The following is a 13,661-nucleotide window of genomic DNA, read 5'->3' as shown; positions in this document are numbered from 1 at the left end:
AGATTGTAACATATTAAACCCCAAAGCACTATGTAAATAGTGGGGGAGGAGAGTAGCTGCAGAAAGCAGGAAGGAGAATTAATTGCATAATGGGGGCCATACTGAACGAGTGGACTGTTTAATACTCAGTGTCACAGAAAGAAGATATGTCATATTGGTGTTTAATACCTACTTATGTTGAGTCTGTTCGTGTGCATATAACATATATAAATAAGTGGCTTCCACGATTACATATAATGGCTTGTTATGTAATTGTTTGAGTGAGGCAACAAAGGAAGACATACTTCCAGACCGTATTTCTTTTGCTGTTGCAAACAGAAGTTCTTCCTGCTCCAGCTTCAGGCACTCCAGACTGCTCACATTCATTTTTTTTTAATCTTTGTTTGCCCTTACTTCCTGCTGCTTCTCTCCCCACTGCCACTCGGTTTCCTCTTGCTCCTGCCTTGGCCTTCAGCTCCTGTAGTGAGTCTAGTGTCTTTGCTTGTGCTGCTTTCTGCATCCTGTCTGTACTCTCCCTAATCTTCAGATTGTAAATCAGACAGACTGTTTTCCCCTTAATTTCTGTAGCAAATACGAAAAAAAAAATCTTTTAAAAACATCTTTGTTCAGTGTTAGTCTTCAGATACTGTAAAGGATGGATGGAGACCTTAGGAAAAGAATATTGCTACAGTGGAGGTAAGTTAAACTCTTTATCCATAAAAATCTCACCGAAATTCACATGGCTGAAAAAATCTTTGTCCCCTGATCTCTAATTCCAATGAGGTAACTGACAAAGTTCAGACTCAAGGTTTTATATCCTAGGAAGTTTGTTTCCACTAAAGCCACACTGTTGGCTGTTTGACATCCAGACGTGAAATTCAAGCCTCTAAGTGAGGCCTTGTGCCTGTGGGAGAGTTAGGCCACAGCTCTTTCTCTACCAATACCAGGGCTTTGTACTGCCGGATTGGGTGGCTGTATGACCACATTCAGGCTGAATTAGCCAGAACATGCAATGTAGTATTTGTACTGGTTTTCTGCTGATTGTGAGAGGAGAGGGGACTACCTGATTGGGTGCACAGTCTGCTGGGCAAATGCATTTTACCAGTGAAATGAGCTTGAAGAGATGTCGTGTGGCATGTCTGTGGCATTTCTGAATGGGTGGTGGGAACCTCGGGACCAGCTTTGTTTTCTTGTGACGTGATGGCCTCACATTGGCAAAAATTAAGGGGTGGCATTGGCAAGTCCAGTTGTCTCAGCATCACATTTGGCCTAGTGTTGTTCTTCCAATACAAGCCAATTGGCTTGTTTTTCTGGGTGGTTTTTATCCAGGCCAGGTACGTCCATCATCAATGAGTAAGTATAACATGCATGTCCTAGAGGACACATCCCATGAACATAACATACCCTGCTTATCAGTGGTTGCCATGAAGCTGTCAAATTTGGGTTCTTTCCGTTCGAGCTGTGTCTGATGTTGGCACAGTCTAAGCTAAACTTAAGCCATTTGGATACCGCTTTAGCTACCTTGTTATTCTTTGGGACTACTCATTCTTCCCAGTCCAGGCAAACCTTGCTCCGTTCCCCCTCCCCAAAGGCTGCCGTTACCCATTGCTTTCTGTTGCAGGACGAACAACTCTGTGGCACCTCCAGTAATGCTTCATTGCCATGCAAAAGGAAGAAAGCACTTTGTCAGCAGCCTAATTCAGGCAGAGAAATTTGTATCAGTGAGAAGCATATGTAGAGAACGCCAATTACTCAGATCATCAATATTTATACAACAGATAATAGTCATCACAGACAAGATGAATATTGACACAACAGCAGTAGCTGCTGTGGGGGGGAATACAAAATATAATTGCTAGGTTTCTTTAAACAGGATAATTATTTAACTTCTAAGTGATTGGTGCAAACAGCTTAGGGGTTGAATTAAATTTTCAGCAGGGGCTCACCTTCTAGATTCCAGAAATTAATAGAAATGCCCCTCCTTTCTCTCTAGCCTTGTGTCCCACAGCAAAAACTGCCTGGGAAATCATCCTTTACGCGTGGCTTTTGCTGAAGCTGGTGAGGGTGTGAGTCACTGAACAAAGAATCATAAACTGCCCACCCCCCAAAAAAACAAAACCTAAGCAACTTGTTTTGAAAATGAGTGTTTTGTCCATCATCTACGGACAGGCACATGTTTGTGGATGAGATGGAGTCACGGCTGCACATGCTTTGTTTTCAAACGATGTAATCCAGTGTCCAGGAAAGGCGGCCTGGCCTGCCTTTGGGCAGCCGTTTTACTAGGGCTTTGTAGCAGCGTTGCCTCGGCTTCCTCACCGCCTGCGGCTGCCGCTGCCATCGCCTGGGCCGTGCTGGGCTGCACGGTGGCTGGGGCAGAGCGACTCCCCTTCCCGAGGCTGCTCAGCCAGGCGGAGGGAAAGTCTGGGTGGTGGCTTCCTGTTTGCCTATGAAATGCAATTCTGATTTCTCTAGAGAGAACAGTTCCTTCCACCCACCCTTTTTAACCTTTTTGTGGCGACGTGATTATTCAAAGGACGCATCTGCAGTGACAACAAACTGCTAAGTTGTTATGTTTTAAAAAAAGCATTAAACCTGAAACTACCCCGCACGTGAGCCATTTGCAACAGATAATTTACTTGCTGATGTTTTTTTGTCCTGCTTATGAAGTGCCTGCGAATAGTTCAGTTTCCTTGTATTTGTTGACACTTCAAATCTATTTGAGCCTTTTAACCCTGCCTCCCCACCAAAAGAAGAAAAAAATCCTTTCCAATTCATTGGGAACAGTATGCTTTAGTGTGCCATACTCGGTATTGAGGATTTGAGCTCTGCTGGGTTGGTTGTCATTTGTAAGATAAATCACACAGCCTGAAGTTTTTGAGACACTGAAGTAATTCAAGCACATTTTCAACAGAGTAGATCCACAAAAGACCTTAAGTACTGCAGTATCAAGCACCCAGGTGCCTTGTCCTATGGGATACGGATAATGAGGCTCCCTGTGCACTGCCAGGAGAAAAGTAGGCCAAAGAATGGTGTTTGCAAAAGCTGAGATCTCAAAGATGAAACCACATAATCTGCCTATAACAAGGCAGGATCAAGAACTGGTCTTTTAAGTCTGCTGCCCTTTTTGTTGCAGGGAAACAGGTGGAACAGCTCGCTTTGTTTATTCCTGCCTGGAATTAGGTACCTTCTTCTGAGATGTAAGCAGCAGTGGAGCTAGTGGTTGCTCTCTATGACTTAGGCCTGATACTCACCCCGGAGAAGGCTAGGATTGTGCTCCTTTCTTTGTCTGAGGAATTTGATCATGGATCTTCCTCTTTGTAGGTAAACCCATTAGATTGCTTGGATTCCAGCCCTTTTGTAAATGAATTTTTAATATAAAATAATTAAACATTCATTGGAGCAGGGGCAGGCACCCAGGTCTTTGCCTTCTGCTCATAGTCACTTTTCCTTTCTGACCTGAATATTGAATTATGTACTTCAAACTAGAATAGTTTCAGCCAGAGGGACTGGCAGAGCTCTGCTGAGCTACTGAAATTACTGGTACTTAAAGCATTCATCTTGGAGATGGGAAAAGAACATTATTATTTTGTCACATTCACCCTTAGCGAATGAACATTTTCTTCTGCAGTGATTATACCCAGGTTCTTATGTGAGTTCACTGAATTTGTCTGTGGTATGTGGTTTGGAGGAGTCTTGACCGTTGCTGCATGAAGATTAACTTGGACTGAATGCATGTCTGAAGCTAAATTGTTCAGTTTAGATTTTGCTGGTGCCGGTGAAACTGAAATAACAGCAGTGTTAGTGCTGAAGATGATTGTCACCAGACTGCAGATGCTTTCTAAATTAGAGATCACAGACCCAGTATTGTACCTGTGTCTTTCAACTTTTTCTTAGGTAGTGACCCCTAACTTTTTTACTGATGTGGTATGATCTTTACACAGAACTTAAGCTTGCTGACAGATTTACTTAATCGCCTTCCCCAGATCCTGTTGAGGCAGTCACTGCATGAAGAGATCATTACTATTAAGACTGTTGCAGGATTATCTGCAAAGGCGTTAATCCAAGCGTTGATTGCTCCTGTTGGGGAACTTGGTACTGGTGTCCAGTCAGGAAGGGCAGCAGGACAAATACCTTCCCAGATTCCTCTGGGCAAGGAAGACTAAGCTGAAGGGGAGATTGGTGCTGTTGAAGGGTGCAGTTGTGTTCTGCTTGAGGTCCTGCAAGTACTGGTCACCTCACGGAGAGATGGCTGTGATTTATAAGCCTGCCCCTTAAGTGAGAGAGCCAGCCCTGAGACAGACCCGTGCTCGACACTGATTGCTCCATCAGTTATATTGAAGCTCTAGATAGCTTTTTGTTTTTCAGAGTAAGGAAAAGAACAAGGGACCATTGAAGAGAGCTGCGAGTCAGCACTACTGATATTCCAGATTATTGAATTGTGTTGAAATAATGAGGTTTCTCATTAGGCAAGATTGTTTGCACATAATTTTCTGAATCTTCTTTTCATTATGGATGGTTGTACTAGGATCTGGAGAGTATGAAAGGGATCATTTCTCTTTCCACTCCCCTCACTCATTTAATAGGGTATTGTTTGGTCTTCTTGTCTCCTGTCTAAACCCTGACCCATTTATATTTCGTGATTCCAGAAGGAGATACAAACAATGAGAAGAAACGGGCTGCTTACAGCGTCCAGAACCCCCAAGCCCCTCTAAATCTGCTCCTCTTCAATGCCAAGCACTGGAGCACCACTGTAAAGACGGTAGATCAAAATAATTCTGCCGTGCTGGTGCGACCTAGCTAAAGCCTTCAGGGGTTTTGATGCATACGAATTTAAAGATTCCGTCCTATCTAGCAGTGTTCTTTTTAAACTAGATGTGGGAAGAATTGTATGGCAAAGGATGAAGTCAGGGATATGTTGCTATGTAGTTTAGATATGCTCCGGAGCAGAGAAAAAAACACCTTCTTTGTTCCTGAACTGTGAAAAGGTGAAGCTGTTTGCCTCTTTAGTTGGTTTTATAGCTGGCTTGAAAAGTCATCCTGCATTTCCTTCTGGCAGTTTTTTCTGGATCCCAATTTTGTCGAAGAATTCAGTGGGATTTTTTTGTTAGGTGTCATGGAGGGCAAAAAAAAAGTCTCCTTTCGCTGAAAAGTCAAAATGAACAGTTAGGTTTAGGAATGCTAGCACAATCTCCTGTGGGAACTGTGCTTAGCATACTTTGTTTTCCCGTTCTTCCCTTGGGGCTTGACTTTATGGCTGACTCACATCTCTTCTTTTCATGTTGAGTTGCTGTTGTGGTTATGGGAGATGTAATCTAGCTGGGAAATCCAATCTGGGTTGGTGAATGGGAACATGGGTCAGCTTATATGTAAGTACCTCAAGTTAGCATGGGCGGTATTTCAAGACTCTAAAATTAGGCTGCCAAATTCCCAGTTTTTGATAAAAAGGCGACACTTCCCTTAGCACAGGCAACATAGCTGTGTAAGGTGTTCATTTGAAAACCCAAATTTCAACTGAAGTACAGTTTTGATTAATTTAATTTTAAATCAGCATCTTGGCTTAATTTGACAAGAATAAAATACCAGGTTTTTAGGGGCTTGGCTTGCAATAATTGAGTGAGTCTAGGGTGTTGGAATTTGTTGGAATTTATTGGAAGGCCAGAGTGCAGGAAGGAGGAAATGGTGATTTGAGTTGCATGAAGAGATCTCTCTTGCTTGTCTGGAGTAAGTATTTCTGAAGTGGAGAATGGAACTAGACTGGGAAAGGAAATGGGCATAAAATTCACTTCAGACTTCAGATTTTACTTTTTTAATCAGATTAACTTGTTAAAATAGAAATCAACAGAAATGTTGGGATTGTATTGACTGAGGCAGACTGATTACATAGTCAGACTGTTGGGGGAGGAAACATGCCAGTTGATGAAGTTAAAGTATGTCTAGAAATAAAAGCTATTCAGAAATAGCAAGTTGGTGAGAATTAGTGAAGTAGCATTGCTCTCAAATTAGAATTTAATGAGCAATCAGCTATTTTTATGAAGACATTGTTGCTGCTGTTACAGTTGGCTAATTAGCAACCCCCCTTCAGAAAAAAACTGACCTTCTCAAAAGTCTTCAGTTGTACAGAAGCTCATTCCTTTTATTCTCTCAGTTTCACTTGGTCTTCTCTCTTTCTCTGTCTTTTTGTTTATGACCTCTTGGAAGCTGCCACTCTCTGTATTTGTGTGACTTCCACAGAAAACATAAGTAACAGCAGTTGAAAGGGAATTTTAAAATAGATCAGAAAATCTAGGGCATGTCAGGATGATTTTGAGGTGGTCTTAAAAAAATCCAGCGGCTGCTGTTTTTGAAAGGTTTTGCTGAATAATTTGAGACTTAGCCTCCATCTTTATCCAGTGGTCAGGAAGAGTGAGGCTTTCTTCTCTCTCAAACAGTGTATTGCCTACATTTACATTTGCAGCGAGTGGGACTGCGTGTGGAATGACCTGACCTATTCCTCACTGGAAGGATTTGTGGGGATAATCTGGCTGAAATCCACTTGTGAAAACAATTATCATGAAAGAGGCTTCACCCAGCTCAATGAAACTGCTTCACGTAGGAATCACTGATGCAAAGAAATACTGGAAGGCCTGGACCCAAGTTGTCTTTGAGGCCTCAAAGCAATGAGTCTTTAAAGAAATTGTTTATCCATCTGCAAAGTCCACATGGTTATTTGTCATATAGAAATTTCTAATTATTTTCATATGTAAAATAAACAAATTCATGCTATCATACTGGTGCTCCTCAGTGTCCTTGCAAAAGGGCAGCAGATGCTGGTGGGAAGCATTTTGATAAGGAAATGTGGATTTTAGGAGAATATTATGCTCATGGTCAAAAATAGTTTGGGGAAAAAACTCACACTTTGATTTCCATCTCAGAGTCCTGATCTGCAGTCCTGGTATTCTCTCTTCTGATGCAGCCAGATCTGTGACACAAGAAGCTGTGAGAGCTAGAAGGCTGTTTATGGTCTCATCTTGGTAATGAACAGTTATTTAAATGAAATTTGCAGTTTATGACATGTTTGCTTTCTTCCATATGTCCAGTCGTTTGGAACCAGCACGACACAAAAATGAGTGCTGGTGTTTGGTGAACGGCAATGGAAATATGTCTCCTCTGCTACAGGAACTGTTGGAGAATCCTGTTATAGTTCAATTGGCTGCCATCATCATGATTTCTGTGTTTTTCTTTCCTCCCCGCCCCCCTGCCCCCAAGCCTGTGTGTCCATAATCATAAGATTCTGCAAGAACCTCAGATCGTTTTATAAGACAAAACTTAAATTCTAAGCATCAAGATTGTGGAGAAAATTTTGAAAACATGACTGCTGAAAAATCAGCAAGAGGATTTAGCCCCCCCCCTTTAAAAAAGCTCCCTCCCTACCAGTCATATTTTGAGGAATCTGACTCTTTTCCAATGCTTAGGTTTTCGTTCCTGCACTGCCACCTTCTCTGCTGGCTGAAATTCCTCTCTGTGGTCCATGGGAGAAATTCTTATCTTTTTACCTTAATGGGTGATTATGAAACATGAACAAAAGAAATTAAAGATCATGTGCTGGCAATTTAATGAAATGATAAGAATCTACAGCTTTGTCCTTTAAACATTAAGATGATAAAACTGTTGCATTTTCAAATGGAGAGATAGAGAGGTGACAGTAACCTCTACAGGTACGATTTTAAATCAGACAGTGAATCAGAGCTGGAATTTTCAGTTCACTTCTTCAGAGGTCTTATTTTCTGGCACTTGTGCTCATTTCTTTGGTGTAATTTTTAAACAATTTACAACAGCATTTTTTCATCTGCGTAGGCCTGTGCGTTTCCATGACCTTTACTGCATTCTTTAGAGGGGTTATGCAGTCAGATGTAAGGGAATGAAAATACTTAATGGTGTGTTTTTAGAAAAAAAGTCTTTGGTTTATGCCCATGTAGAATATGGTTGTATTACTCACATTTAAGCACCTGTGTTTTGCACCTGCACTCTTATTTTGAGGAGCCTGAAAGTCCACTTGCAAAAGCTGAGCTAATTTTTGAAAATCAAACTAAAAAAAGAATATAGGTAGATAAAATGATCGACTTTAAAGAAGGAAGCTTTCATTCTAATATTCCATCACTTTTTGGTCTCACACCCCCATTTAATATATGATTTTTTTTCTCTTTGTAAGTACAGAATTCAAGTTTAGATCAACTCTTTTTATCTGGGCAGAGCAGTTGATGGCAGAGAATTTTGTGTGTTTTTGTGAATCCACTTACCAGCACTGGCCTACGTTTTGCTGCTTGGGAGCGGGAGTCCACATTAATTGCAGTCTCCTGTATCAAGAGGGGTTGCTTGTTGGAGAAGTAAATTTGTTTTACTAAACAGAGATAGGAGAATATTGAAGTCTCTACACCCATTAGTTCTGTTTCTGTGTGCGGTAGATGGAATATCAAGCAGAGTATGTATCTGTTAAGGGAGATCCATGGAAACGGGAAATTCAAATAGTTTTTACACCAGCAGCTGCATAACCTGCTAACTTGGAAATATTTCTGATGTCTCATGATAATCACCATTTACACACTTCATTGCTGCTCAGTGTTAAAATTGGTATGGGTTACAGTTATGCCTCATGACTTGCTTTTCCACATATGAATTTTTTATGAACCAAATCCACATTGGGGCAGCTGCTAAAAAGGCAGAGTAAGCGGGAACAATTGCCCCATTCCTGTTTCCGTGCCATCAGCCCATTTTGTGTACTAAAAGATATTTACTCTGAAAATGTGTGTTGAACAAACATTCTTCTGCGCAGCGTGTGTCGTGCAGTAACCTTCAGCTGAACTGTGCTCCTTTCAGTAGGTAATGGTGGAGGGTCATCAAGAAAAAAGGTACGTGTCCATTGCTTGTTAGGAAATGAGTTTTGAATTCCAGATATAAGCGTATTTTCTAAAAAAAAAAAAAAAAAAAAAACCCCAAAAAACAACGAATATCATGTGGCAGTCATTGTTAACCCCCTTCTCCAAGAGGGGCATGTTGCTTTGCCTCATTTTGTTTAGGTTGTGTGTGTTGTTCATATCCATGGAGATGACCTCAGTCTTTTCCAAATTTGTGTCTATTTGTGTGTGGTGTCAATTAGGAGGGAAAATAATGCAGGTGATATACTGAAGGATACATGAGTGGAAAGGTAATTACTTTCTGACGTATCTTTTCTGGTAGTTCCACGTCAGCAGGTATCCCATGGTACGGGTTTGCCTCTGAGGAGAGTTTAAGCAGTAAATACTTCTGCTTGTTTGCAAGAGGGATGGTTATTTTCAGTATTTGTGTGGTTTTTAGGTAATTCATAAGGACTTATGATAAAAATGCACTTTTTTTTTCCCAATCAGTTATATGACCTTTAACGTTTCAAGCTGCGAACTTTTCCGGGAGAGAATAGCACAGGATTATCATTTTTGTCAGCTGAGCTGATTCGTTACCTCTCTAAATGTTTGATGGCTGTGCTTAGAATCGAGAGTTGGACAAAACAACTGACCTCCATAGCTCATCTTTAAAATTTCACTTTCTAAGAAAACAGCACAATCTTCCTAGATAAAAGGTGGCCTCCTCCTATCTCCCCCAAGCTGCACGGTGTTTTAAAGCACTTTGTTTTGGAGACAAAGGGACTGGGAGGTTTTCAAACAGGAGCATAACAAGAAATTGCTGTTACAGTTAGATAAGAGTTGCAAAGAGTAGGTGAGCCACAGCTCTTAGAGTTAGATTTATTTCTTCTGGCTGATGTAGAGGTTTTCCTGACGGTCAGTGTTTAGCTGGGAGATGTGTCAGTTTGACTGAACCTGAAAGCTTTGGGGTGAGGCAAGAAGCTTCGGAAGAAGGTGGGAAACTCCACCATGGCTTCGATAAACAGACAGTAGTGATGCTTTGTAACTGTGCGAGCGAGTGCTGTACTTTTTTATGAACATATAGGGTATTGCTAAAAATAGAAGGGAAACTGGTTTCTTAATCTTTAGGGCGTGTTTTTCGTTGCTGTTGTTTTAAAGCAGTACAAGGCAGCATTATTACAGCTTTATCCCAGCCCGCTCCTTGTTTGGAGAAGCATAGGAGAATGGAGGGAGGCAGTGAAACGCTGCCATCTCTCCATGCAAAATGTGGAAGGTAACTCTACCTGCCCTGCAGGAGCTCTCCCCTTAGTCAGGAAGCGAATCACGAGCTAAGCGCTTTGGGATGCAGTCAACAGACCTGCTAGTGCCCTGTTCTCTTTTAGAAATACCTGAGCAAGGTGCATCTCACCTTGCTGGTGCATCTCATTTGGCATCAACATAGCATTATGGTGATAAAAGGTAGGACTGGTAGCTTCTGTCCCTACTGTGGGAAAGTGGAGACAGTTGTCTTAAACCAAACCAAACCTCCCGAGGGGTGCTAATGCAAGGTAGTGGCACGGCACAAGTTGAACGAGCTTTATTGGTCCTGCAAGCCTTGGTGCTTAATGCGTTATATTCTGGAGTGCCACCTGCTGGCACTTGCTCTATTAGCTCTCTCCTTTCCAGAGAAGATGAGAGTTCAAACCAAAGCTCATAGATGTTAGTAATAATAATATTAATAAAAATAGTATTATTAATAATATTAACAATTTTATTGATCATTACATTATTTTTTATTGTCATAGCACGTAAGTGCCCTGTTCATTGACAGAATTCGCTCTGGCAGGTGGTCTGCAACTCGGTGTGAAAGAAACTGTCACAAGCTTCATATCTTTAAAAATATAGAGCACAGTATGAAGGAATGGTTTAAAGTATAGAAAAGTTTTTTTTTTCCAATCTATGCTGTCTTTTGGCAAAATATAAAATATTGTCTTGACTTCATAAAATATTTTGGATTATTTCTGTGGTTGACAAAAAATGAAATCACCTTTCAAAAAAAGGGGTTTTGTTTGCTTGCTTTTTAAGTGGTAGTAGTTCACCTGACAGTGAAGTCACTTAGACAAAAATTAGTAAAACATTGACCCAACTCTAAATAGTAACAATGATGTCTGTAAAAAAATATTTCTGAAAACTTTTTGGCTAGAAAGCACTGGGTGTTGTAGTTTGTGGCACAATGAAAATCTGGTTCCAGAGCTGAGACACTCATCCTAATCGAGAACTTGTTTTGGTGGTAATGAAGAGGTGTATTTCGAATCTGTCTTGTCACGTTTATTTTCTATTTGTGGGCCAAATCCTCAATGGCTGGAAGTCAGTAAGTATGGTTCCTTTGGCATGAGTTTGGCTGGATGCATTGATACTTGCTGTGTCCAGTGCACTACTGTAAGGCACACAAATATTACTGCAACAAAAATGGAATAAAGATCTTGACTTGCTAGAATCTGATTAAGTCCTACATAGATACTGAAAGCTACCTAAACCCCATGTCGTCTTAGATGGTATCTTCCAGTCCAACAGTTTCTAGATTTGCAGCACAGACTTTTTTTTCCCTTCCTTTCCTTTGTAAAACACCTTTTTGATTCATAACTGCTATTTTGTGTGATGCTGCATGTAATATAATTGGAAATAGGTGATGAACCTCATATGAAGTTAAGTCTTCAGAAGTTACTATTGACTTTGGGGATGTACTCTTGAGATCCTAGGGATGAGGGTGATTTTTCAGAAAGTACTAAACTACTTGTCCTTTCAAAATAAGATTCTATACATGCTTAGCAAGAAGCACCTCTGAAAACTCAGAATCACATCAACCACATAGTCCTTTTCAGGCTTTGATCACACCATGGGATTTGACTTCTCCAATGAAAATTTCACAGCAATCAAAGGGGCTGAGAGATTGTCTTTGTAAAAGTGCTGGTATGAATCTGTTGCTGATAATTTTGGTGTATTTATCTCATTTGCTTTCGCTAGGCTGGGAAAGAAAAAGTGATGTATTGCTAGATCCAAGCATTACAAATTCAGCAGTAGAGCCATGTAAGTAAGAGATACTTCTGGCTTAGTCAATGGCTGACCAAATCAGAAAAAAAATTATTCCAGAATTGGTACAAAAAGCTTTGCACTTTGCTTTACCTTTTTATAAATTTCTCCTGAAAATAAATAGTTAAATTGAAATGCAAGTTGAAATGACTTGAAATTTTAATGCAGATGACCATTTTTGCCTAGGGAGAAACTATTTCCTTCATTTGGTCTGAAATTGGTAGTGAATTTTATCCCCTCAAAACTACATTACTTTAGTTAGAGCTAACTCAGAGATTCAGAGTTGCAAGAAATCATGACACTGGCTTGCAAATTAGAGGCTAAAAATTACAGTGTTATATCCAACTGTGGGATTTGAGGCTTCTGAGATTTCATGTTTTCAAGCTTTTCTGCTGAAAAATGGGGCTAGAAGCTGTTTTTAATGAATACTGAATTGATTCTTCATAAGCACGTGAGCTTAGGATCCACCGTGGCCATATACGATCAGGATTGTGATGAAATCTGGAGCATTAGCAATCCTGTGTTAGTCATTTTTTATAAGTTAGTTCTGCTGTTACATTGCAAGGACTGCAGGATCAGGCCCAAAATTAAGCGGTAAGGCAGTTTGCTTCGTTTTGAGCTCTTGCTTGAATGTAGTATAGCACAGTCCTCTCCCAGCATTTGCACTCCCTCATACAGCAAAAATGCTATAGGCTTTGGGTAAGTGCTGACAAGTGAAGGATATTTAACATGAGGATGTTTCAAAACCAGCCAGGTTTTGACTGGCAGAAGTATGATGGGTGATGTCTGACCTAAATTTTGAAATGCACCGTAAAGAATGAAATACAACTTCACAAATCTTGGCAGGTCTGATAAACTCCTTGTAGCTACAGAAGGTGAATGGCTCTTGGAAGTGAATACAGTCTCCGTGAAGGAAAAAAAACATAGATTTCAAGTAATGAGGACAAAAATAGTTTATCTTCCCATGCCTAAGCGTTTGAGCGGCCGATTGCGTGGCAGCCAGAGCAGAGAGGCTATCGGCCAGCAGCTTTGAGCTCAGTTTCGGGGGCTGTAATTTGTCTCAGCCTACCAGAGAGAGTTGTGGTGATGTGCCCCAGCAGGCCCAGTTGTTAACCCTGGGTTGTGGCTGCCAGCCATGAGAACACTATTGCTTAGCTGCGAGATGACATTGGTCTGCCAACTGTGCTGGTTCGTTTGAGGAAAAGAGAGACTTGATGAAAATTCCCTCACCCTTTTCTACGCTTCGTTTGAAGACCACCGAAGCTAATGGGAATTGTTGCGTTGCCCTCTGCTCCATGGACTGACAATGAGAGTTGAGGACCCCTCCTTACATCAAGTTGTTTGTTGCCTCTCTACTAGTATGAAATGTCTCCCAGCGATGCAGGGGCTTCCAGTCCCGATGTGCAGCCCGTCGGGGTAGTTGCAGCTGTGTTGGGAAGGTTGGGTTGCGTTCCGCAGGGCGCGTGTTTTCAGGGTGGCGCAGGGGGAGCAAAGGGGAGCTTGTCTGCAACTACTGACTTGCTTGATCTGCCCGTGGCTGTTGTGATCAGGTTCTGCATTAGTTGTATTGATTGATAGTGTTTTAAGTATGTAAATGTGCAACCAACTTCACGAGTGTGTGTTGTGCCATTAACTTCAATGGCTGATGTCAGGCCACGTGCTTAATTCCATTTGACTGAACTGGGACCTCATGGAATGTTTATCATCATGGGTAGAAACATAAGCTTTGGAAAAGTGTTG

The 13,661-nt window shown here is 41.1% G+C and overlaps 1 protein-coding gene across 12 annotated transcripts in view; it reads left to right on the top strand.

The window, feature by feature from the left end:
- RNF152 (ring finger protein 152) overlaps positions 1–13,661 on the top strand; it is a 205,978-nt gene that overhangs the window by 18,692 nt on the left and 173,625 nt on the right. The window lies entirely within an intron of this gene.

The sequence above is a fragment of the Dromaius novaehollandiae genome, chromosome 2 (assembly GCF_036370855.1).
Source record: "Dromaius novaehollandiae isolate bDroNov1 chromosome 2, bDroNov1.hap1, whole genome shotgun sequence".
In the NCBI taxonomy this organism is placed as follows: domain Eukaryota; kingdom Metazoa; phylum Chordata; class Aves; order Casuariiformes; family Dromaiidae; genus Dromaius; species Dromaius novaehollandiae.
The sequence above is the reverse complement of the archived record's forward strand: the minus strand, read 5'-3'. Positions and strand labels throughout refer to the sequence as shown.